Raw genomic sequence first — 27,181 nt, 5'->3', positions numbered from 1 at the left:
TCAGTCTGTATACCTTTCTTGTTCCTTTGATCATATATCTTTCTAAGTCAGTCTGTATAAATATGCCTCATTTTTCTTTGAATTTTATTTTTTTATTTTTTACACTGCAGGTTCTTATTAGTTATCTGATTTATACATATTAGTGTATACATGTCAATCCCAATCTCCCAATTCATCCCACCACCACCCTCCACCCCCGCCACTTTCCCCGCTTGGTGTCCATATGTTTGTTCTAAATCTAACTGGTCTATTGTGTCATTTAAAGCTTGTGTTTCCTTATTAATTTTCTGTCTGGATGATCTGTCCATTGGTGTAAGTGAGGTATTAAATTCCCCTGCTATTATTGTGTTACTGTCAATTTCCTCTTTTTAGTTGTTAGCAGTTGCCTTATGTATTGAGGTGCTCCTATGTTGGGTGCGTATATATTTATAATTGTTATATCTTCTTCTTGGATTGATCCCTTGATCATTATGTAGTGTCCTTCCTTGCCTCTTGTGACATTCTTTATTTTAAAGTCTATTTTCTCTGATATAAGCATTGCTACTCCAGCTTTCTTTTGATTTCCATTTGCATGGAATATCTTTTTCCATCCCCTCACTTTCAGTCTGTATGTGTCCCTAGGTCTGAAGTGGGTCTCTTGTAGACAGCATATATATGGGTCTTGTTTTTGTATCCATTCAGAGAGCCTGTGTCTTTTGGTTGGAGCATTTAATCTATTCACGTTTAAGGTGATTATTGATATGTATGTTCCTATGACCATTTTCTTAATTGTTATGGGTTTGTTTTTGTAGGTCCTTTTCTTCTCTTGTGTTTCCCACTTAGAGAAGTTACTTTCGCATTTGTTGTAGAGCTGGTTTGGTGGTGCTGAATTCTCTCAGCTTTTGCTTGTCTGTAAAGCTTTTAATTTCTCCATCAAATCTGAACGAGATCCTTGCCAGGTAGAGTAATCTTGGTTGTAAGTTCTTCCCTTTCATCACTTTAAATATATCGTGCCACTCCCTTCTGGCTTGTAGAGTTTCTGCTGAGAAATCAGCTGTTAACCTCATGGGAGTTCCCTTGTATGTTATTTGTCATTTTTTTTGTTAGCAGTTGCCTTATGTATTGAGGTGCTCCTATGTTGGGTGCATATATATTTATAATTGTTATATCTTCTTCTTGGATTGATCCCTTGATCATTATGTAGTGTCCTTCCTTGCCTCTTGTGACATTCTTTATTTTAAAATCTATTTTCTCTGATATAAGCATTGCTACTCCAGCTTTCTTTTGATTTCCATTTGCATGGAATATCTTTTTCCATCCCCTCACTTTCAGTCTGTATGTGTCCCTAGGTCTGAAGTGGGTCTCTTGTAGACAGCATATATATGGGTCTTGTTTTTGTATCCATTCAGAGAGCCTGTGTCTTTTGGTTGGAGCATTTAATCTATTCACGTTTAAGGTGATTATTGATATGTATGTTCCTATGACCATTTTCTTAATTGTTATGGGTTTGTTTTTGTAGGTCCTTTTCTTCTCTTGTGTTTCCCACTTAGAGAAGTTACTTTCGCATTTGTTGTAGAGCTGGTTTGGTGGTGCTGAATTCTCTCAGCTTTTGCTTGTCTGTAAAGCTTTTAATTTCTCCATCAAATCTGAACGAGATCCTTGCCAGGTAGAGTAATCTTGGTTGTAAGTTCTTCCCTTTCATCACTTTAAATATATCGTGCCACTCCCTTCTGGCTTGTAGAGTTTCTGCTGAGAAATCAGCTGTTAACCTCATGGGAGTTCCCTTGTATGTTATTTGTCATTTTTACCTTGTTGCTTTGAATAACTTTTCTTTCTCTTTAATTTTTGTCAGTTTGATTACTATGTGTCTTGGCATGTTTCTCCTTGGGTTTATTCTGCCTGGGACTCTCTGCGCTTCCTGGACTTGGGTGGCTATTTGCTTTCCCATGTTAGGGAAGTCTTCGACTATAATCTCTTCAAATATTTTCTTGGGTCCTTTCTCTCTCTCTTCTCCTTCTGGGACCCCTATAATGTGAATGCTGTTGTGTTTAATGTTGTCCCAGAGGTCTCTTAGGCTGTCTTCATTTCTTTTAATTCTTTTTTTCTTTATTCTGTTCCACGGCAGTGAATTCCACCATTCTGTCTTCCAGGTCACTTATCCGTTCTTCTGCCTCAGTTATTCTGCTATTGATTCCTTCTAGTGTATTTTTCATTTCAGTTATTGTATTGTTCATCTCTGTTTGTTTGTTCTTTAATTCTTCTAGGTGTTTGTTCTTTAATTCTTCTAGGTCTTTGTTAAACATTTATTGCATCTTCTCGATCTTTGCTCCATTCTTTTGAGGTCCTGCATCATCTTCACTGTCATTATTCTGAATTCTTTTTCTGGAAGGTTGTCTATCTCCACTTCAGTTAGTTGTTTTTCTGGGGTTTTATCTTTTTCCTTTATCTGGTACATAGTCCTCTGCCTTTTCATTTTGCCTATCTTTCTGTGAATGTGGTTGTCATTCCACAGGCTGCAGAACTGTCTGTCTCATTATTTTTAATGGCTGTGTAATATTCCAGTGTGGATGAATCATGATTTACGCTCCCAAGTGCTGGGTGGAGGCAGAATATATACATGTGTTTGTAAATATTCAGACCCTGAAATGAGGCACAAATAACCAGCAACACCAGCTGCTTCTGTGAGGGAATCTGGGTGGCTGGAAACACAGAGGAAGGTATACACTTCACTTATATGTCCTTTTGTACCTCTTGAATGTTATGCCACATGCATGAAAGGCCTATTTTAAGAAATAAATACAATTAATATGGGAATTTCCTGGCAGTCCAGTGGTTAGGATTCTGGGTTTTCACTGCCTGGGGCCCGGGGTTTGATTCCTGGTTGGAGAACTAAGGTCCTGCAAGCCACACGGTGCCCCCCACACCAAATACAATTAATAAAACAAAGAGGATGGGGGAGACCCATGAAACACAAGAATCTCAAGTCAGTCTCACTCTAGGTAAGCATACCAGAGATCAAATACCTGGAAAAATTTCAAGCAGCCTAGTGGCCTCAAGAATAATCTACATCAGCTATCTGTAAGAAATATCTTCCAGACAGTCTGATTTTCATTAAGATCACAGAAAGATTTTAAAGACCTCTAAGACAGAGATAAAAAGGAAGATGACAGGCTATTTAAAATTTTTTTCATACAGTGGGAACAGTCTGAGCTCTCATATCAAGAAATGTATTGGTTTCAAGAACAGCTATTTCAGGAAAGCTAGCTAAGCAAATCAATTCTACTGATTTAAGATATTATAACCCAGCAGCAGTAGAAGAAAACTTTTAAAGTCATACACAGGATTTCAAATACTTCACAAAACGAAATTTGGTATGTGACTGCTATAACAAATGATTCTCTTCTCTTCCTTATATGCCTCTCTGTTCTTTTTCTTCTTCCAAAAACATTACATAGTGAAAATGACTAGGAAGCTAAAACTTTAAAAGATCACCAAGAGGGACTTCCCTGGTGGTCCAGTAGGTAAGACTCCACGCTCCCAATACAGGGGGCCCGGGTTCAATCCCTGGTCGGGGAACACAGGCATGCCGCAATTAAGAGTCCGCATGCTGCAACTAAAGATCCCACATGCCGCAGTGAAGATCCCACGTACTGCAACTAAGACCCGGCACAGCCAAATAAATAAATATTTTAAAAATAAATAAATAAATAAATAAAAGATCACCAAGAGTCAATATAATAGGCTATCTTACCAACATACAAAAAATTACTGACACTTGCTTTATTTGCACTAATTTGGTATAGCATCAGTATATGCCATAATTTCCCAATCATTTACAAACAAATTTACCTTTAAAAGGTGCTGAGGCTAGCAGAGGGATCATTGGGAAACTTTATTTAAGCAATCATGAGCTGTGCAATGGTTGCAGTGTTCTCATGTGATCTGTGCCTGAGCTATTCAAGGTATAATGAGCTGTAGTCACTTTTATTTTTACCCACATATTTACCAGTTCCAGTGCTGTTCATTCCTTTGAGTAAATCCAATTTTCATCTGGTATCATTTTCTCCCTTCTGAAGGATTTCTTTTTTTAAAATAATTAATTAATTAATTAATTTTTGGCTGGGTTGGGACTTCGTTGCTGTGTGCGGGCTTTCTCTAGTTGTGGCAAGCGGGAGTTACCCTTCGTTGTGGTGCGTGGGCTTCTCACTGCCGTAGCTTCTCTTTGCTGCAGAGCACGGGCTCTAGGCATGAGGGCTTCTTGTCCCCTGTATCGGCAGGCGAACTCTCAACCACTGCGCCACCAGGGAAGCCCTCTTTTAATATTTTTGTAGTACAGATCTGATGATGAATTCTTTCAGTTTTCGTATGTCTTTTAAAAAAGTGTTTATTCTGCCTTCATTTTTGAAATGTATTTCATGGGACACATAGTTCTAGACTGAGTTTTTTCCTTCTCTTTTGGATCTTTAAAGATATTGCTACACTGTTTCTTGCTTGCATTGTTTCCAAATAGAATTCTGCTGTCATTCTTACTTTTGTCCTTTTGTACATGATAGGTCTCCCCTCCCCACCCCACTCCCACTCCAATGCTTTAAACTTTTTCTCTTTATCACTGGTTTTAAGCAATCTGATTCTGATATGCCTTGGCATCATTTTCTTCATGCTTCTTGTGCTTGGGGTTCATTAAACTTCTAGGATCTGTAGGTTTATAGTTTTCCTCCAATTTAGAACAATTTCAGCCATTCCTTCATATATTTTGTGTCCCTACCCCTCCTTCAGGGACTCCAATTACCTATGATTATGCTGCTTGAAGTGGTTCCACAGCTCACTGGTGCTCTTTTAAAAAAATTTTTTTAAGTGTCCTTTTATCTCTCTGGCTTTCATTTAGGATAGTTTCTATTGCTATGTCTTCAAGCACACTAATTTTTTCTTCTGCAGTGTCTAACCTGCTTGTTAATTGCATCCAATGTATTTTTTATTTTCAAACATTGTAGTTTTCATCTCTAGAAGTTGGGTTTTTAAAATATCTTCCATTTCTTTATTTAATATGTTCAATCTTTCCTCTACCTTCTTGAAATTATGCAGAATAGTGACAGCTTTTTAATGTCCTTCTCTACTAATTCTATCATTTATATCATTTCTTGGTCTTTTTCTACTGATTGATTTTTGTCCTCCTCAGAGTGGGTGGCATTTTTCTCCTTCTTTGTATGCCTGGTACTTTTTTTATTGGATTCCAGACATTGCTAATTTTACATTATTGAGTACTGGATATTTTTGTATTCCTATAGATACTTTTGAACTTTGTCTAGGACACAATTAAGTTACGTGTAAATGGTTTGATTCTCTTGAGGTCTGCTTTTAAGCTTTGTCAGTCTTTAGTCTAGGGCTAATTTTGCCCTATAGTGAGGTAATACCCTTCTGAGTACTTCACTTGATGTCCCATGAATTACAAGGATTTTTGCAGTCTTGCAGGTGGGAACACAAACTCTTCTCTGCCCTGTGTGAGCTCCAAGTGTTATTTCCTATAATGCTTTTGGTTGATTCTTTCCCATGACTTGGGTAGTTTCCCCACACACATGTACCGATCAGGTTACCAGCTGAAGACTCAAGGGAGACTCTCTGCAGCTCTCCAGGGTTTTATCTGCATGTAGCTCTCTCCTCTGGTGCTCTGCCCAATGAGTTTCAGCCACTTTACCCCCCAGCTGCATCAGCTCAACTCAGGAAGATTACCAGACTCCATCTGGGTTCCCCCTCCCTGCGCTATGGCCTGAAAACTCCCCAGACAGAAGCTGGGGCAGTTACAGGGCTTACCTTATCTGTTTTCTATTTCTCATGAATCCCTGTCCTGTGCTGCCTGATACTCAATGTCTAAAAACCATTGTTTAATATATTTTATCTAATTTTTAACTGTTTTATGCAGGAAGGTCAATCCAATCCCTGTCATTGCATCTTGGTCCTATAGCGATTTTTAAGGTTTTGGAAGAAATCACTTTAGGAGGTAAGAACAGCTTATATGAGTTAATTAGCATGAATTATAGAATCAGAGCATCCTCAAAGGAGGAAAGGAGAAAGGGAGGACAGTAAATTGTAATTTTATCCCCTGCCTCCTTCTGTTTTCTACCCTGAAGAATAGCTTAGGGAATGGGGAAAGCCGCTTCATTAATTACTACCTTTAATGAACTTGTTCAGTGGTTGAAAAGAATAAGCATTTAACCAACATTTAGCACCCACTGTGTGCCAGGTCCTCTGTTAAGGACTGGGAATATCAAATGAGTATGACATAAAATGCAATAATAAATGTAAATACCCTTAACATTTTTGTAGGACTGTAAAAGCAAGGCCAAGAAGTAAATTATTATGTTTAAGCAAACAATATTCTGATAAGTGTCATGATCAAAAAGTTACACCATAAAACAGTCACTTACCCAGGGCAAGTAACTGTTTACGTCACCTAAGATATAAAGCATTTTCATCTTATTCCTTTTACTATATCGTCATTGTTATGGACTGTTAAATTTTATTTTTATTATTTTTTGGCTGCACCGTGCAGCACACGGAATCTTAGTTCACCAACCAGGCATCAAACTTGTGCCCCCTGCAGTGCAAGCACAGAGTCTTAACCACTGGACCACCAGGAAAGTCCCTGGACTGTTAAATTTTGTAATTGCAAGGCTGTGTCAAACTTCCTGGCACAGTTCCTGATTGTAAGGAACTCCCTTTCTTTGGGGAGAGAGATGCAACAATTCATCACAACGCAAGGTAAGAAGTGCTAGAGCTTTTGGCGGGGGTTCCCAAGCTTTTTCAGGTGAAGTCACTGGTCATTTTTTTGGTGAAATAATATGACATTTTACTAGGAGGAAACACTAGTATATTTTCACAATTATGCCCATTTGTAATAAAAAGAAGCTGTCAAACTCAACAAGATGGGCTCTGAGTTTTTCCTTTGTTATTCAACCAAGACCTTCATTCTTTTTGTAACTAGCTAGGGCATACTAACAGCAAGGAAGAAAGGTGGAAAAAACTAAGAACATTATTAGGAGAAAAACTTAGGAATCAAAAAAAAAAAATTCCAGGCCTTAAAGCTGCTTTAATTCCAACTTGGAATGAGGTGGAATAGAAACAAACCTAATATATTAAGCAATCCAGCTGGCTAAACAATGCACTATAACATGGGAGGAAAGAGTGATCAACCTTGGGGGGGGGTCAGGGAGAAGTCTGGCCAGGCTTTACAGGGGCTGGGAACATGTACAGGTTGGGGCGGGTGGGACACGGAATTTGGAAAGGACTTGTTCTGGATACTGACATTGACTAGGCTTGTGATTACTGACAAATTCCAATCTCTCAGGGCCTGTTTTCTCATCTTTAAATGAAATTAATAGCCACATCAGTGATTTAAAAACTTTGATCCCCGGGGACCTAGGAGTCTCCGAGGGGTCCAGGAGCTGTCTTGGAGGCCTAAAGGTTGGTGGCAGAGGCATTGTAATGCTCCACTTCTCCCCTTTAACTCAGTGATAGAACTCTTAACTGGGAGAAAAAAGTTTGAAAATCATTTAACTTATCCAACTCCAGAACTCAGTGATTTGTCGTGCGCTGTAAAGGAATGACCTTTAATGGTGGTCAAACTGAAAATGGAAACACAAGGATCCACAGAAAGCAAGACATTCATGATTATTTTAGCAAGCAAGAGAATAGTGATAAATGTATCAAACTTCTTTAAGATAAATTCCAACGTAGTGATAACGATCCTGTTTACTGACTATAGAACCATTAATCACACAGATTGGTGTTTCTCAAACTGGGATCTGCAGAAGTAATCTTGGGTGGTCTGAGTTCTCAAGTTGGAGAAACGCCAACAGATTTTAAAATCAGCCAGAAATACACATGCTGAAAATTTTCAGGGCTGATAAAATTTCTGCTTAACATGTTTACTAAAAGCCTCTCAAAATCTTGAGATCTAATGGGAATCTACAGACAGAAGACCTGTGTATGCATTGTCTGACTGATGCAAAGATGGTCCTGGGGAAAACATTTCCAGGTCTCTCTTTATCCTCCTTTAATCTCAATTGCCAATGCTGTGCCAGGCTGGGTAGAGTAGGTCTAAACAAAGGATGGCATCAAAAGAGACTGTGGGTTGGGTCTCAAAAGTCTTTGAGGTGGTTCAAGAGATACCAAACCCTGGAAGTAACAAAGCCCTACAGAATGGGAGAATGCTCTTAACTGCCTACTCTCTCCCACTGCACAGCTAGTGGTGGTAAAGAACTCTGGGTATTAAGTTATGGCTCAAGTACAGTGGACTAAAAGACTGACTTCAAATGTAAATGTTACTAACAGACTACCTTCTAGAAGCTTACAGTAAAAAACATACTACAGTGCTACCATCAAAAGTACGAATCTTGTCATATTCATCTTCATATCCCCAGCAAATAGCACATAAACAGGTATAATAAATACTTAATAAATATCCCGGGTTTAGATGTAGGGCAGCTGTGGAGAAAGAGCCACCTGAGTGCTGGGCGAGAGCCTTCCAGGGTTCTTTGGGGCTAGAGGAATCTTGAAACCATGGATCACCTATATATGTTTTGAGACATGCTTTTGATGTTTTTTTCTGGAAGCCCTGCAACTACCATAAAAATTGAATGTATTGTTGAAAAGACATATGGCCAATGGTGGCAGAGTCTACATAGAACCATGCTTCGTGGTGTTCCAGGAAAAACCTTTCGGCTTGTTGGTTATATTATTCAGTCTGGCTGTATAACTCATTGTGTTTTTGAATACTTTGGTGGTGTTGTCATGTGTTCTGAACCATCAATAGAGCTTAAAATTCAAAATTCAGATATTGTCTTTGCAGAAAATTTTAGTTGACATTTTTATGGTATCCAAAGAGGTGACACTGTGATTGCAAAAAGCCCGAGTGATCCAAAATCAAATATTTGTAAAAGAGTAATTGGTTTGGAAGGAGACAAAATTCTTATCAATAGTCCATCAGGTTTATTTAAAAGCACAGTTATGTGCCAACGGGTCATGTTTGGTTAGAAGGTGATAATCTATAGAATTCTACAGATTCCAGGTACTGTGGACCTGTTCCATATGGACTAATAAGAGGATGTATCTTCGTTAAGATTTGGACCCAATGATTTTGGATTTCTACATGACAGCCCTAATGGCCACAGATTTTCTGATTGGCAAGAATTTATTCTTTTGATTTGATTACTGTCTTCTGTTCAAGTGAATTTATTATTGTCACTAAAACCATGTACTTGCTAATAAACTATTTGCGATTCAAAATAAATAAATAAATAAATGTAGGGCAGCTGCATTTTATGCAAATATTGTGTTCCCAAAGGCCTTGCCTTAAAAACTCACATCATTCTAGTTTAATCCTGAAAAAGAAATTTATAATTTCCCAAAGTCCATCAGCATTGAAAATTTGCTATTACATTCCGTTGAAATTTTTTTTAAGGGTTTCCCTGGTGGCGCAGTGGTTGAGAGTCCACCTGCCTATGCAGGGGACGTGGGTTTGTGCCTCGGTCCAGGAGGATCCCACATGCCGCGGAGCGGCTGGGCCCGTGAGCCATGGCCGCTGAGCCTGCGCGTCCGGAGCCTGTGCTCCGCAACGGAAGAGGCCACAGCGGTGAGAGGCCCGCGTACCGCAAAAAAAAAAAAAAAATTTTTAAGGTGTAACAATGAAACTTGGATTACATTTTTTAAAGTAACTCATATCTTTTAGAGATCCCATACTGAAATAGGTATGAATGAAGTAATACGATGTCTGGGATTTGCTTCAAAATAACATGGACTGGGGAATTCCCTGGTGGTCCAGTGTTAGGACTTCACGCTTTCACTGCCAAGGGCATGGGTTCGAATCCTGGTTGGGGAACTTAAGATTCTGCAAGCTGCGTGACACGGCAAATAAATAAATAAAATGAAATCTAATAATAATAATAATAATATGGACTGGAGTTAGTTATTAAAAACATGGAAATCCGTCTCCCCTGCCCCCTCCAGAGATTCTGATTCACCAGGAATCTGGGGTTACTATGGGGTTTTCTCCCTGACCCCCTGAGGTTGGTCACTCTTTTCCCCCCCATGTTACAGCACACACTTGGGCACATTTCAGGCAAACTGGGGAAACTGTCCCCAACTGCAGGCAGATGGGACCTGCAAACAATGGCCTCTGGTCAGCTCAGAGACCCAAATCTAGGCTGCCAACTTTCCAAACTCAGGGGAAGGGTAGCTTCGTGGTAATCTGACTAAAGGACATGCTGTAGGTGAAACTTCATTTGAGGATTCATCACTCTCAACCACCTTCAGTACCAGTCCCTTTCCACTACTTCCCCTCAAATGATTTATTTCTCCCTTCCTCTCTGTGCTGTACTTACTCATATTTACATACAATGTCAGCTCCACCAGGGCAGAGGTTTGTCTGTTCACCGACGAACCTCAGAATAGTGCCTGGCACGTGACAGGAGCTCACTGAACATGACCGCCAGTTTTATTGAGATATAATTGACAAATAAGATTGTGTGAGGTTAAGGTGTACAATTTGATGATTTGATACATATCTATATTGTGAAATGATTACCACAAACACATCCATCCCCTCATATAGTTAATTTTTTTTTTTTTGGTGTAGTGAGTACATTTAAAATCTACTCTCTCAAGAAATTCCAGGTATACAATATAGTATTGGTAACTATAGTCACCATGTTACACATTAGATCCCCAGAACTTATTCATCTTGTAACTGAAAGTTTGTACGCTTTGACCAACATCTCCCCATTTCCCCCACCCCCCAGTCCCTGGCAACCACCAATCTACTCTGCTTCTACAAGTTCAACTTTTTTAGATTCACATATAAATGAGATCATACAGTATTTGTCTATCTTTGTCCAACTTATTTCACTTAGCTTCTGTTTCATCCATTTAGTCACAAACAGCAGGATTTCCTTCTTTTTATGGTTGAATACTATTCCATTGTACGTATGTGTATGTCCAACTATCTATATATTTGTATTTATATATAACAATTTCTTTATCCATTCATCCAACAACAGACATTTAGGTGGCTTCCATATCTTGGCTATTGTGAATAATGCTGCAATGAATCTGAGGGTGCAGATATCTCTTCAAGATAGTGATTTAATTTCCTTCAAATATACATATAGAAGTGGGGTTACTGGATCATATGGTAGCTCTATTTCTAATTTTTTGAGGACCCTCCATACTGTTTTCCATAGTGGCTGCATCAATTTACATTCCCACCAACAGTGCACAAGGGCTCCCTTTTGTCCATATCCTTGCCAACACTTGTCATCCCTTGTCTTTTTGATGATAGCCATTCTAACAGGTGAGAGGTGGTATCGCACTGTGGTCAATGAACATTTTTTGAAATGAACTTATCACCCTTTCCAATATGTTGGTCACATGATGGCAAGACCTGCAACAGGATCAGGCATACCAGGGAAAGTGTGCTTATTCCCTTTTTCTTGAAACTTACTTCAGTTTTCCAAGAAAGCATGCTTACTTTGGACACCAGGTTATTCCTATGGGAGAGCAATCTAAAGCGGAAAACAAAGAATTATATTTAAACCTAGAACATACAGTGGTGCTAAAGTTACTTCCCACCATTCCCCTGCACACTATTCTAGCCAAACTGCCACTCTCCTAGCCCCCAAACACAATGCACACTTTCCCAGCATCTGCCCTGGTTCAGGTGACAATTTTATCTGAAATGCTCTTATTTCTCTCCTCCATCTACTGAAATTCCATCCGTTATTCAAAACTTAGTTTGAATCTACCTCTCTGAGTCTTTCTCTGACAACCTTGGGCTGTCTTTTGGATCTTCTACCGAGAATTCTAAAAGCACCAACCTTGTCTTTTGACATTGATCAGCCACTGTCCTGTGTGATTAGCTTCATTATACCTATCTTCTGCACCCAACTAAAGCAGAGCCCAAATTTAAGCAAAAACAGTATAAAGTGCTACAAGAGTACAATGAATTCTCCCATCCTAAGGCCAAGCAACTTTTAGACTGCATGGCTTTTCGGCATTAGCGAACTTAAAATTCTGGCCCTTTACAATAGGCTCTGGCCTCATTTTGTACCTTAACCCACCTCACTCTCCCCTATACGGAACGCTTGTTTCTTCCCCATCTTGACCATTTGATGTCCCCCAAACTTATCATGCCACTTTTTCAATTCTTTGGCTTTGCACTTGTCCCTTTACTTAGAAGACAAAAGACCTTCCCGCCCATCTCCAAGTGGTCAACTGAGAATACCTCCTTATCTTTTAAGGCTTTGAGTAAAATGATTTTGCCTTTCATTTTTAAAAAAAAATCCTGAGACTTCCCTGGTGGCACAGTGGTTAATAATCCACCTGCCAATGCAGGGGATACAGGTTCGAGCCCTAGTCCAGGAAGATCCCACATGTGGCGGAGCAACTAAGCCCGTGCACCACAACTACTGAACCTGCACTCTAGAGCCCACAACTACTGAGCCTGTGCTCTAGAGCCCATGAGCCACACCTACTGAGCCTGCGTGCCTAGAGCCCGTGCTCCACAACAAGAGAAGCCACTGCAATGAGAAGCCCGCGCACCGCAACAAAGAGTAGCCCCTGGTCGCCACAACTAGAGAAAGCCAGCGTGCAGCAATGAAGACCCAATGCAGCCAAAAATAAAATTAACTAATTTAAAGAAAATCCTGAAGCAAAATTAATCGCTCATCTATTTGTATCCCTAGAGCACGTCTGACATGTTACTAGATCTGACACGTGTGTGACAAAACTTTGCTTTTCTGACTCCCTCATTAGCTTACAAGTTCCATGAAAGCTGGGTCAATTTTGTTCCATCTTCATGTTACCAGAGTTTAGTGCAATGCCTGATACAAATGTGCCCAATAAACATGTTTTACTCCGTACTTAAGTAAAATTTTGGTCTTAAAACTAACTTTTTCAGGAGTGATGTCAGTTCCTTATCATTTGGTTTCCAAGAATATTCAGCTAGGCTACACAGGAGCACTTTAGCACAATCATAAAACACAGGATTCAGATGCAGGCTGGTCATCCGTTGTCCGGGATCCACCAGCTTATGCTGGGCCCTTATGTATTTAGCCAGGCATTCCTGGCAGGGAGAAAAAGGCTTTCGAGGTCAACTGATTCCCCATCTGATCAGACAGTTCAGCTCTCTGAGGCATATGAAAATGTCATTTTTTAAGATCCATATGACAAAAAAATTGTGTATCCTTCCATAATAACCTACTTAATATTTAATAAACCTCCTTAAAACAGGGATTTATAAAAAAAAAAAAAAAACAGGGATTTATGCACTGAACACAAACATAAAATAACTCCTGGAGTCCCATAATCTTGAGCAGTAATTTATATTAATAATAGTTGTGTTCAGGGACTTCCCTGGTGGTCCAGTGGTTAAGAATGCGCCTTCCAATGCAGGGGGACGCGGGTTCGATCCCTGGTTGGGGAACTAAGATCCCACATGCTGCAGGGCAACTAAGCCCTCACGCTGCAACTACGGAGCCCAGCCGTCACAACTAGACACAAGCCTGTGCGCAGCAAGGAAGAGCCTGCACGCCCTAATGAAAAGATCCCACGTGCTGCAACTAAGACCCGACACAGCCAAAAAAAAAAAAAGGTGTGTTCATCAAAAGACTCAGAAGTAAAAGTCTAAGATGAAGTCTCTGGCACAGCCATGTATGGCTTTTTGAGGGCATCAACACTAGACCTTTAAAGAAAAGAAAAAAACTGCAGTACAGGAAAAACAGATGCTCTGCCAAAAATGTTTTCATAATTTCTTTACTGTGTTTTATAAGAGACAAGATTTTAATGACTATGGAAAACAGTAAACAGGAAATGACTGAGAAATGACCAAGAAATACTGCTGTCCTGATTGCTATTAAATGTTAAATAAAATTAAGTTGAAACTATCTTTGTGATAATTCACAATACTGCACTACATAGAATAATAAGTACTAAAAAGATGAGTCAGTTCTTTTCAGTTACACTACTAAATTTCAAAGAACTCTTGTATTATACTTCCAAATAAAAGGTGAGTTTCTGTTTTAATCAGTGATTGCCATATTTATTACTTTCTTCCACTAAAAATAAACAATCATTCAGAGAATTGGCTCCAATGACAAGCTGACTTAGCAAAAGGAAGCAATGCCAACACTGAAATAAACACTCATGAAGATGAACCTGGTCATGCATCGACCAAAAACACATTAAGCCAAAATTTTAGGAACAGGAATTAAAAACTAGAAAGCCCAAAGTAAGTCTTACTTGCATCCTCTCCATAAAAACAAACTACCGAAATATTAAACACAAACGGCTCTTGACACTTTTTAAATTTTTAGTTTCATTCAGAAAAAAGGTATCTTTTATTAAATGGAGATGTAGTGAGTCATTTGTGTTTTTTTCCTAATTGAAAGGGATTTCTTTTAGAGAGCATTTTAAATGAAGTAAAAGAAAAATCCTCCCAATGCGTTTTTTTCCTGCTTTTAAGAACAATGGATATTATTGCACAATACCGGTCATAAACAGAAAAAGGACTGCTGTTTGCATTTCCATCTTACAATCACAAAATTTACTAGAGTACAGTATGGTAATAATTAAGCTATTAAAAAAAAAAACTGCCTGATCTTTCTCTATATTTCCTCAAATACAATAGGACACCATTGCTCTGTGTTAGTGTAGTTTGTACATGTTATTGTTTCTATGTATGGAACTGCTTTAAAAAATACTTTGAAATGGCAGGAATTATAAATAAAAAATCATTTTCTTTTATTGAGCTTTAGTATTACCAATCTGGTTAAAGTTATCATGCAAACTCTTGACTCTCACTGCTCTCTGTCAATGAGTAACATTCAAAATATTTTGGTTTTACGGTATGTTCCAAGAAAAACAAGCCCTATAAAAACAACTAACAATATTAAACAAAATTCCATTTCACAAAGTCAATGATGTTACCAAGGAAGAGATGCTGAGGATTCTCTTTTATAAAAGCAGGCTCAAAAGGAAGATGTGTGCATGAGTCAATTTTTTAAGGAGAAGAAAATAAAAGGAAACTTTTAAAGCTTAAAAACGATTTAAGAAAGAATATGGGCAAATATATATGTAGCATATTACTCTAAGAAAGATTTCCCAGTTTCCACAAAAATTTTAAAGAAGCTGAATTAATCTCACTCTTCTAAACTCCGTTTAAGAAATATAAACTTCTATCTAGTGTGAAATCTTTTACAAACTTTAAGAAATGTCATGTGGACTGGAATTTAAATTGATAGTTTTTTCTATCAAAAGACCATAAGATACAGAGTTTCAGTTGAGGAAGATGAAAAAGTTCTGGGGAAAAACGGTGGTGATGGTTATACAACAAAGTGAACGTACTCAATGCCACAGAACTGTACTTAAAATGGCTAAAGGGCTTCCCCAGTGGCGCAATCGTTGAGAATCCGCCCACCAATGCAGGGGACATGGGTTCAAGTCCCGGTCCAAGAAGATCCCACAGACCGCAGAGCAACTAAACCCGTGTGCCACAACTACTGAATCTGTGCTCTAGAGCCCGTGAGCCACAATTACTGAGCCCGCACATCACAACTACTGAGCCAGTGCACCACAACTACTGAAGCCCACACATCTACAGCCCATGCTCCGCAACAAGAGAAGCCACCACAATGAGAAGCCCACGCACCGCAATGAAGAGTAGCCCCTGCTCGCGACAGCTAGAGAAAGCCCTCGCACAGCAACGACGACCCAACACAGCTAAAATTTTTAAATAAACAAACAAACAAACAAATAAATAAAATGGCTAAAATGGTAAATTTTGTTATGTATATTTTACCACAAAAAAAGAAGAAAGCATCTCTGAATATTCCTACTTAAAAAAATACCCAAAAGGGTTTATTTGAAAATAACTAGCTGTACATCTATGATTAAAAATCTTAAAAAATTGCAGAGGAAGGAACACTCCCAAACTCATTCTATGAGGCCACCATCACCCTGATACCAAAACCAGACAAATATACTACAAAAAAAGAAAATTACAGACCAATATCACTGATGAATATAGATGCAAAAATCCTCAACAAAATACTAGCAAACAGAATCCAACAACACATTAAAAGGATCATACACCATGATCAAGTGGGATTTATCCCAGGGATGCAAGGATTCTTCAATATATGCAAATCAATCAATGTGATACACCATATTAACAAATTGAAGAATAAAAACTATATGATCATCTTAATAGATGCAGAAAAAGTTTTTAACAAAATTCAATACCCATTTATGATAAAAACTCTCCAGAAAGTGGGCATAGAGGGAACCTACCTCAACATAATAAAGGCCATATATGACAAACCCACAGCAAACATCATTCTCAATAGTGAAAACCTGAAAGCATTTCCTCTAAGATCATGAACGAGACAAGGATGTCCACTCTCAGGCCACTATTATTCAGCATAGTTTTGGAAGTCCTAGCCACAGCAATCAGAGAAGAAAAAGAAATAAAAGGAATACAAACTGGAAAAGAACAAGTAAAACTGTCACTGTTTGCAGATGACATGATACTATACAGAGAGAATCCTAAAAATGCCACCAGAAAACTACTAGAGCTAATCAATGAATTTGGTAAAGTTGCAGGATACAAAATTAATGCGCAGAAATCTCTTGCATTCCTCTACACTAATGATGACAAATCTGAAAGAGAAATTATGGAAACACTCCCATTTACCATTGCAATAAAAAGAATAAAATACCTAGGAATAAACCTACCTAGGGAGACAAAAGACCTGTATGCAGAAAACTATAAGACACTGATGAAAGAAATTAAAGATGATACCAACAGATGGAGAGCTACACCATGTTCTTGGATTGGAAGAATCAATATTGTGAAAATGACTATACTACCCAAAGCAATCTACAGATTCAATGCATTCCTATTAAATTACCAGTGGCATTTATTACAGAGCTAGAACAAATCATCTTAAAATTTGTACGAAGACACAAAAGGCCCCAAATAGCTTCAGGTCATGGAAGCAATCTAAATGCCCATCGACAGACGAATGGATAAAGAAGATGTGGTACACATATACAATGGAATATTACTCAGCCATAGATAGGAATGAAATTGAGTCATTTCTTGAGATATGGATGGATCTAGAGACTGTCATACAGAATGAAGTAAGTCAGAAAGAGAAAAACAAATATCATATATTAACGCATGTATGTGGAACCTAGAAAAATGGTACAGATGAACTGGTTTGCAGGGCAGAAGTTGAGACACAGATGTAGAGAACAAACGTACGGACACCAAAGGGGGAAAACCATGGTGAGGCGGGGATGGTGGTGTGCTGAATTGGGCGATTGGGATTGACATGTATACACTGATGTGTATAAAATTGATGACTAATAAGAACCTGCAGTATAAAAAAACAAACAAACAAAAACAACTAATACTAAACTTTCTCTGGGTTATTTGTATGGAAATAATATAAATGTTTCAGACATCACATGAAATTTCTAAAGATCTTATATGTTCTGGTATAGTGTTATAAGTCTAGTTATTACTTTAAAATGTATATCTCAGAAATAACTAAATTTCCTTGTCAATTGCATTATTATGAACGTTCATCAAATCTTTAACCGTGGTCATTTTTAAGTCTTTTGTCATTTACAGACAGTTCTGGACTCTGATGCTTTCGCAAAAATGTTCCTATAAAAGGGTTTCATCTTCAAGGAATTCAAGGAAAAGACTCTGACAAGTACAGGTTTCTGGTAACTGACTAAACTGCTGAACTGAATGAATAAGCATTTTCAGAACTCTAATGGAAAACTGATGAATTCATAAATGTGCTAACAAAGATCAAGATGAAAAAGTAATTAATTACATGGGACTGAGTGAACTGATGAGGATGATTATAATTTTTGTAACTTTGTTTGAATAAAAAAAAAATCCCCCCCCCTCCAAAAAATCTTTCTATTTCTGGAAAAGTATTCTTTCCCTCAAGCTGGCAGCTTCAGGACACATGCTCACTGAGGGAAAATGAGGGACCTATGGCACATCAGTTAAAATTAACCCCAGCAAACAGTGGGGTGAAAGAAGCTGAGGCAGATCACCCCACAACTACCAACAGGCACAGATGTAGGAAGAAATCATCCCACAAAGGAAGGAGGAGGGTTCTTAACCCTGTTGTGCCTTCTGTCTGTCTGGTGAGGCTTATGGATCCCTTCTCAGAGTAATATTTCAAGATGCAGAGTATATGGAAGATTTTTAAAAAGTTATAAAAATATTTAAAAATTGTAATATAGTTATATATGTGGTTCTTCATCAATGCATTAATATACTAGATGTAGTGGTGAGTCTAGTAACTACTATCATTTAGGAGATAGTAATCTTTCAAGATACCTGCAAATGTAATGTGATAAACAATATTTCTACTGGTAACTTTCCCCAGGCACTGTTAATACTACAGTGGCTGGTGGCCTCCATTCATAGATTGAGGAAATAATAAATTTCAATTGGAGTCTAGTGAAAATAACACGCAATTTTTTTCGTATCCAAGTTCACGGGCCTCCCTCTCCCCAGTTCTCCCTAATTCTAACCACAGATCCTTTAGGGGTCAGTCCATGGAGCCCTTGTACCGTCGGGGTCCAGGACAGTTGTTCAACATGTGAAACAAATAAACTCAATCCAGTAACAAATAACAAAGGAATTCTGAACATCTGAATATAATTCACAATATATTTTTAAACTTGCTAAGCACACAATGGCCATTTCTACACACTGTCTGGATGTACATTTTTGCAATGCAAAGATGCTGAAGGTGCTGCCAGATGCACAGGATGGTAGCAGCAAGCTGTCAATTTCAACAGTGCAGAAGGGATACTCTTCACTATCACCAAAGACACCAAAGAATGCCCTGAGAGAGGAAGGTGAAGTATAACCTAGTTTTCTGCAAGCTTAGTAGAGGGCAACAGAAATGCATTTTACAATTTAAAAAACCTGACACTGCAGTGGAAAAGCCCATCAACATTCTCCACCTTGGACCAAAGTGAGATACAAAGGTAAGTTTCATCTGATAAACATGCAACAGTCCTTTCTGGAAAGCTTAGTCAAAATTCACATCTTTATTCTCCCAAATGTCCACTGTAGAAAATAGCCCCATAATCATTTACTTTTCTAGTTTTTACATGAATGCTTGGAATGGAATAGATGTGTAAATTAACACCTTTTTCTATACTCACTTCTGGGCTATCCTGCTATAGATTATTGAACCTTCATATAAGAGTCAAGTAACTTAGAAACAGCCTCTGGTGATCTAAGAATAAAACACTATGTTTTGTTTTTAAGGCCAGCTCAGTGTCATTAAAAAAATTTTTTTTTTTACTTAAAACCACATCATTCTGAAGTGGCAGTCACATGTGCTAGAAGCAAGTGATGTCGGGAAACTGCGTAACTGGTTTCGAACACAGTCCCAACTTCTGAGAGATTTGTGCCACAACACAACCCTTTTCCTTAGGAAAGAGGTGAAGACTTTTCATTTAGTTTGACCCTCTTCTATCACTTCTGGGTCATTTAAAATAGGATAGATCCATAGCTCTATTACTGCCATTATTCAGTATCGTTCTTTTGAACAAATTAGAATAAACTTTTCCTGCTTCATTATGTCGTCATATTCTTGCCTTTAGAACACCTTATTTACCTCTCTAAATATTTAAGTTCTTCAGTTTTGCTTCACCTAGTAAAATTATTTTTCTATGAAGGTTTGTCATTATTTAACTTTTTCTTAAACTTCTAATGAAAGCTTGCAAATTTTGTTAATGATTCTCATATCATTAATATCATAATTTTTCTTTAACAAATTACATTAAAATAGCATGGGGCTTCCCTGGTGGCGCAGTGGTTGAGAGTCCGCCTGCCGATGCAGGGGACGCGGGTTCGTGCCCCGGTCCGGGAAGATCCCACATGCCGCGGAGCGGCTGGGCCCGTGAGCCATGGCCGCTGAGCCTGCGCGTCCGGAGCCTGTGCTCCGCAACGGGAGAGGCCACAACAGTGAGAGGCCCGCGAACCGCAAAAAAAAAAAAAAAAAGCATGATATATTAAGCAGAACTGTAATTTATCATACTAATGATAATGAGGGCTTGATTCAATGATCATTTATTTATTAAAATAAGCCTGTGATGGAAGGGCAGGGTAGAGGGTTAAAGAAACACAAAAAAAGCCCCACACAAGTGTATAATATGTCCCAGCTCTCAAGTAGCTGATAATCTTATTGGAAAGGCAAGACAGCTACATCTGAAATAATCTTCCAAACTATAGTAAGCATTATCAATGTGCATGAAAATAAACATATACTAGCATGGATATTTACAGTAACATTAAGCCCTTTTTACAATTAATGATTCTTGCTATTATTATTACTATTAACTATTAAAAAATATAAATTAAATTAATATTATTAATATACCAAGGCATATGATACGATAAAAACTGTAGTAGCAGCTAACATTCATTAAGCGCCTTCCCTCTGCCACACACTTTACACAGTCCTAATCCTTCTAATACAATCCTGCCAGGTATGTATTATTATCCCTATTTTTAGAGAGAATGTAAGACAGTTGCCCAACATTGCAGTTTGTAAGCAGCGAGACAGAAGTTTGAATTCAAATCTCTAATTCCCAAGCCCATGCTTCTCATCTCTGTGGGTGGAAACAGGATTTTTGGAAGGTCTGATTTCTGTAAATGTTTTCCAGGCCAAAAAACAGCAGTTGAGAATCTTAAAACACTTTCTCCCACAGCAAAAAACCTCATTATTCCATCAATTACAATTCTAAAATTTTAAATCAACTTATTATAAGGTATTTTTGCTGAGAAAAGTGAAGCACCATTATTGTAACTCTATCACTATAAAAAGTAGGGAGGGATTTCCCTGGTGGTTCAGAGGATAAGACTCCGACTCCCAATGCAGGGGGCCCGGGGTTCAATCCCTGGTTGGGGAATGCATGCATGCCGCAACTAAGAGTCCTCATGCCGCAACTAAGAAGTCCACATAATGCAACGAAGATCCTGGTGCCACAGTTAAGACCCAGTGCGGCCAAAATAAATAAATAAAATAAGTAAATAATTATATTAAAAATGTAGGGAGAAATATAAGTAAGGAGAAATACACTGGCACTGGCTTCGAGAAAAGGAGCTGTGGGAACATCGTAGCCGAGAGCAGCACTTTAGTCTTTTCCATGTAAGACTTCAGGGAAAGGAGTCCTTTAAACAAAAAAGGCTGGCAGAGGTTCCATAATGAAATAACTTTGGGAAGCGTTACATATCACATACCCGTCTCAGTAATTCATGATATACATCAGACCTCCTGCTTTTTATTTATTTTTAAAGTCTTTTCTTTCTTTCTTTCTTTCTTTCTGGGCTCTTCGTTGTGGTGTGCAGGCCTCTCTCTAGTTGTGGCATGTGGGGTTTCTCTCTGTAGTTGTGCTGTGCAGGCTCCAGGGCGCGTGGGCTCTGTAGTTTGTCGCAGGCAGGCTCTCTCGTTGAGGCATGCCAGCTCAGTAGTTGTGGTGCGTGCGGGCTTAGCTGCCCCGTGTCATGTGGGATCTTAGTTCCCCGACCAGGGATTTAACTCGCATCCCCTGCATTGGAAGGCGGATTCTTTACCACTGGACCACCAGGGAAGTCCCCAGACCTCCTGCTTTTTAAAAGTCACTGTTTCCCACACTGACTTTGCCACAGAACCCTCCATTCTCTCCCAACTCCACTCCCAACACCTATTAACTCCCGTGGGTCTAGAGCAGCACAGCTGTCCAACAGAAACACCATGAGTCACAAGTGAGAGCCACACAAGAGATTCAAAATGTTCTAGTAGCTAAATTATTTTTTTTTAATTTTTTTTTTTTTTTTGCGGTACGCGGGCCTCTCACTGTTGTGGCCTCTCCCGTTGCAGAGCACAGGCTCCGGACGCGCAGGCTCAGCCGCTATGGCTCACAGGCCCAGCCGCTCCGCGGCATGTGGGATCTTCCCGGACCGGGGCACGAACCCGTGTCCCCTGCATCGGCAGGCGGACTCTCAACCACTGTGCCACCAGGGAAGCCCTAAACTTTTTAAAGTGTAATTTGTTGTAATATACAGTTGATCCTTGAACAATGTAGGTTTGAACTGCGAGGGTCCACTTATACACAGATTTTTTTCCCCCAATACATTTACAAATATATACATGTAGAACATCATGAGCAAGACTTGTATGGAAGTGGATAGCCTCTCCTTACATAGGCATAAGGTGAGTGATATTTAATACAAAATTAACAGTGCTTGTTTTCTTACTGTTTTATAACTTTGCTTTCAAAGAATTACATTACTGTGGGACTTCCCTGGTGGTCCAGTGGTTAAGGCTCTGTGCTGCCAATGCAGAGGGCGCAGGTTTGATCCCTGGTTAGGGAACTAAGATCCCACATGCCATGCGGCAAGGCCAAAAAATTTTTAAAAAAAGGAATTACATTAAAGTATGCCTCTTTCTCTCGTAATCGGAGACCTGCATATCAGCCTATCATAATAGGTAACTGGTTTTTTAGAAAAATATAACAATGTTTCCAATATTGTATTATGAATATGACTGTAATACTATATGCCATAAACATTTTATAATGAATGATTCATTCATTCATTCATTTTATAATGATTCATTCATATAATGATTCATTCAGCCCACAGAGGCTGGGCTACTGTGAAGCAATCGTATAGGCCACCAAAAAGCAATCATATTGCTGCTTTTTCTTTACCAACGCATGAATCACTATACCCATACATAAATATAAATTTCTTTTTCACATTATCTTTTCATTTTTGATGTCTAGTGTTAGAGATACATGTAACATCTATAGTGTTTTGTATTATATAAGACAATATTGATGTAGGTACTGACAAGACAATTCATCTTGTAAACAGACGTCATAAACTTAATGGTATGGATATATACAGTATAGTACTCTAAATAATGTATTTTCTCTTCTGTATGCTTTTCTTTCTTTTTTTTTTTGGCCTCGCTGCGTTACCTGATCAGGGATTGAACCCGAGCCCTCCACAGTGGAAGTACAGAGTCCTAACCACTGGACCACCAGAGAATTCCCCCGTGTATGATTTTCCTAAAATCCTTTTCTTTTTTCTTGCTTACTTTTTTTGGTAAGAATTCAGTATATAATAAGTATAACACACCAAATATATGTTAATTGACTGTATGTTATCAGTGAGGCTCTGTTCAACAGTAGGCTATTATTTAAGTTTTGGGGGGATAAAAAGTTATATGTGGATTTTTGACTGCATAGGGGGTTGGTGCTCCTAACCGTCGCATTGTTCAAGGGTCAACTGCGTTTTATTTTGTCCAGAATACCCAAAAACTATTTTGGACAAAATTAAAAAGAAATTTATTTAGTATTTATTTAATCATTTCAACATGTAATTAAGATAAAATTAATGAGATATTTTACATCCTTTTTCTCATACAAAGTCTTCAAAATCTGGTGTGGACTTTATACTTAAGCACATCACAATTGGCGCATTTCAGGCACTAATAGTCGTCTGTGGTTAGTGCCCCCCATACTGGACAGTTCCCATCTAGAGACTTTTATAGAACTTAGTTTAGGAAAAACACTGGCCTAGAGGCTCATTTCCCCTTGTTAGCCTGTACGGACAGCCACAAGGTGGAAATCTTTAAGATTTAAGAACAGTTAAAGAGGTATGAATAATATTTACCCTAATTATTTACATAAGGTTTCCAAGAGGTTTTGTTTGTGGGATTTTTTTTATGGAAGGGGGGGATGAAGGGAAGGGAGTTGCCATAACCCTTGTTTTCACCAGATTACAACCCCCTACACACACACACACACAGATATAATTTGGAAAAGGAAAAAAGTTGAATATTAAGTATCAGTTTCAAAGATAACCCTAGTCTAGCCATTGGACTGAAATAATCCTAATCTTCTAAGAAGCAAAGTTAATTTCACATGCTTCTTACATATTTAAAGACTTTAATATATATTTCTAAAAATAAGTTTCTTCTATAGCACAGGGAACTCTAATTCAATATTCTGTGATAAAGAATATGAAAAAGAACATATATGTGTATAACTGAATCACTTTGCTGTACAGCAGAAATTAACAATATTGTAAATCAACTATACTTGAATAAAATAAATTTTTTAAATAAGTTATTTCTTCATGTTTGTGTAAAATGATCTTAAATACATGAGAAAAAGATCCAATAGTAAATTATTTGAGGAAAAAGCAAACAAACAATCTGCTAAAAAGAAACTAAAACTGATGCTGAGAGCTCCTGAACCAGGTACTCCCACATAGGCCTCACAGCTGACAAACAGACCCACTTTTACAAACAGGGAACTTGCTGTAGGCTTTCAATCACCTGGCAGCTTGTTAAAAATCCAAATTCTCAGGCCCACCCCAGACCTACTGGACCAGGAACTCAGGGGGTGTTAAACAAGCCATCCAGGTAATCCTGATGCACACTCATGTTTGAGAACCACGACATCAACACAGAACTAGTATTTAAACCCAATCTGTCTAACTCCAAAAGCTATATATTTTTTAGAAGTTTTTTGGGGCCTTTCTTGGAGAGGGGGCTGAGAATTTTTGTGTGTATGTGTGGTAAAACACACATAACATAAAATTCATCATCTTAACCATTTTTAACTGTACAGTTCAGTGGTATTCAGTACCTTCAAACTGTTGTGCAACCATCACCACCATCCATCCACAGAAGTCTTTTCATCTTGCAAAACTGAAACTCGGTACCCGTTATACGCTTACTCCCCCTTTCCCCTCCCCCCAGCGCTTGGCAACCACCATTCTACTTTCTGTCCCTGACTATGAGTCTGACTACTGTAGGTAACTCATATAAGTGGAACCCAGTTTCACCCAACAGCCTCAACGGCAGAAAGTTTGGAAAGTACAGAAATGCATAAAGAAGAAAATGGAGATCACTTATGATTCCACTGCCTACAGCAGTAACTGCTGTGGACTGAATTGTGTCCCCCACAAAACTCATGTTGAAACCCTAAGCTCTAATGTGACTGGATTTAGAGACAGGGTCTCTAGGAAATAATTAAGGTTAGATGAGTTCACAAGGGTAGAGCCTTAATCCAGTAGGGCTGGCGATCTTATAAGAAGAGGAAGAGGGCTTCCCTGGTGGCACAGTGGTTGAGAGTCCGCCTGCTGGTGCAGGGGACGTGGGTTCGTGCCCCGGTGCGGGAGGATCCCACATGCCGCGGAGCGGCTGGGCCCGTGGGCCACAGCCGCTGAGCCTGCGCGTCCGGAGCCTGTGCTCCGCAACGGGAGAGGCCACGACAGTGAGAGGCCCGCGTACCGCAAAAAAAAAAAGAAGAGGAAGAGAGTCCAGAGCTCCTGTGAGGACAGCAAGAAGGTGGCAATCTGCAAACCAGGAACAGGGCCTTCCCCAGCCAGCGAACTACCTGGCACCCTAATCTTGGACTGCCCAGCCTCCAGAACTGTGAGAAAATAAGTTTCTGCTGTTTAAGCCACACAGTCTATGGTACAGTTGACCCTTGAACAGCTCAAGGGTTGGAGTTCTGACCATCTGTGCAGTTGAAAATCCACATATAACTTTATAGTCAGTTCTCTACAAAGGCAGTTACTCTGCATCTACAGACTCAATCAACTGTGGATCCTGAGTACTGTAGTAGGTATTCCGTGAAAAAAAAAAAATCCGTGCATAAGTGGACCCATGCAGTTCAAACCCATGTTGTTCAAGGGTCACCTGTATTCTGTTATGGCAGCCTGAGCTAATACTTGGGAACATACTTTTTCAATCTTTTTCTTTGACTCTCAACCACTGCGCCACCAGGGAAGCCCATATTTTTATTTTTTAAAGTATGTTTTATATTTAAACGAAATCAAAGCCCATATGCCTTTTTTCACTTTCCCAGCATTTTCTAAACCTAAAGTGATCAGCAGGACACTGATTTTTGGAAAGTGGGTTTTAGAGTGACATCAGGCTTCTACTGCTAAATTTCTCAGTCTTTTCTATACTAAACTGAGAATGTCAAGATGGGAATTTGTTATATTTGATCTCTAACTGTTTGAGGGGAGAGCTCTGTATTACATCCTCTGCTGTTCTGATAAAAGTATACCACTGGACAACTAACAGGAATTTCAAGGGGCATTGCCTAGTCTTGGAAAGCAATACTGACTGACAGAAATAATTCACTTAACACAAAAAGTCAGTTTCATTTTCTAAAGGAGCCATTCACTCATTCATTCACTATTAGCAAACTAGTCTAATTAAACACTGCTTTAACATTTTTTATAACAATAATTTTAAAAAGTAGTGATGGTTAAGCTCCAAACTAGTGAGGCACTGTTAACTCTTTGTATGCATGGTCTCACTTAATCCTGGCAAACTTCCTCTGCAAGGTAAATCCTCAAGCCAGAGAAACTAAGGCACATGCCCCCAGAGAGGTTACATAATTTACTGGAGACAGCACAGAAAGGAAAAGAGCCAGGATTGGAACACAGATCTGTCTGGTTCCAAGGCTATTACTAACTACAATCGTTCTTTCTCTCTTAGTCAAATAACTGCCTTGCTTGAAAAACTTTATGATTTTTTTGTACGTAAAGAAAAATTCAAATACTTTGGCCTTGCATTGAGTGCATTTCACAAACTGTTATGCTAATGTCCCATCCCAGCCTTCCTTCTTTTCTCTCTCCTCTTTGAGAAACTTCTCAGTTCATCCAACAGAAGATTCCCCACTGTCTTGCCCCTCCTATATACTTCTCACTTAATTTCTTTCTTTCCCACCTAAATTCCTCTGCTTTGCCGTCTTCTCCCGGTCAACAAATTCCTTAGGTTCCAGTTCAAATTTAATTTTTTATATGTGACCCTTCATTGCTCATTCTCTCACGCCCCACATCCCATCCATCAAGAAATCCCATCGGCTATACCTTCAAAACAGATCCAGAATCCAACCACACACCACCTCCACTGCTACCTCCCTAGTCCGAGCCGTCATCACCTCTCATCTGGCCTCTCTGCTCTCCCTCTTTTAGCCCCTGCATCTATTCTCACCCCAACCTCCTGAGCAATACCTTTAAAACATAAACCAAAACCCTCCAATGAATCCCCATTTTTCTCATGGTAAAAACCAAACTCCTTTTCTATGT

The 27,181-nt window shown here is 38.9% G+C and overlaps 1 protein-coding gene and 1 pseudogene across 2 annotated transcripts in view; one reads left to right on the top strand and one right to left on the bottom strand.

The window, feature by feature from the left end:
- Nucleotides 1-12,366, bottom strand: part of BICRAL (BICRA like chromatin remodeling complex associated protein) — a 49,284-nt gene extending 36,918 nt beyond the window's left edge. Inside the window, exon 1 of one of the 2 annotated variants that reach the window (XM_024765940.1) lies at nt 11,474-12,366. The gene's annotated coding sequence lies outside the window, so the exon portion shown is untranslated. Of the gene's footprint in view, nt 1-13; nt 147-11,473 lie in introns of those variants that run through there. The other variant, XM_024765938.1, reaches the window with a different exon arrangement.
- LOC112413828 (mitochondrial inner membrane protease subunit 1 pseudogene) lies at nt 7,853-9,440 on the top strand (annotated as a pseudogene).
- Nucleotides 12,367-27,181: the final 14,815 nt, after the last annotated feature.

This window comes from Neophocaena asiaeorientalis, unplaced genomic scaffold, assembly GCF_003031525.2.
Source record: "Neophocaena asiaeorientalis asiaeorientalis breed wild unplaced genomic scaffold, Neophocaena_asiaeorientalis_V1.1 scaffold46, whole genome shotgun sequence".
NCBI classification, from domain to species: Eukaryota; Metazoa; Chordata; class Mammalia; order Artiodactyla; family Phocoenidae; genus Neophocaena; species Neophocaena asiaeorientalis.
The sequence above is the reverse complement of the archived record's forward strand: the minus strand, read 5'-3'. Positions and strand labels throughout refer to the sequence as shown.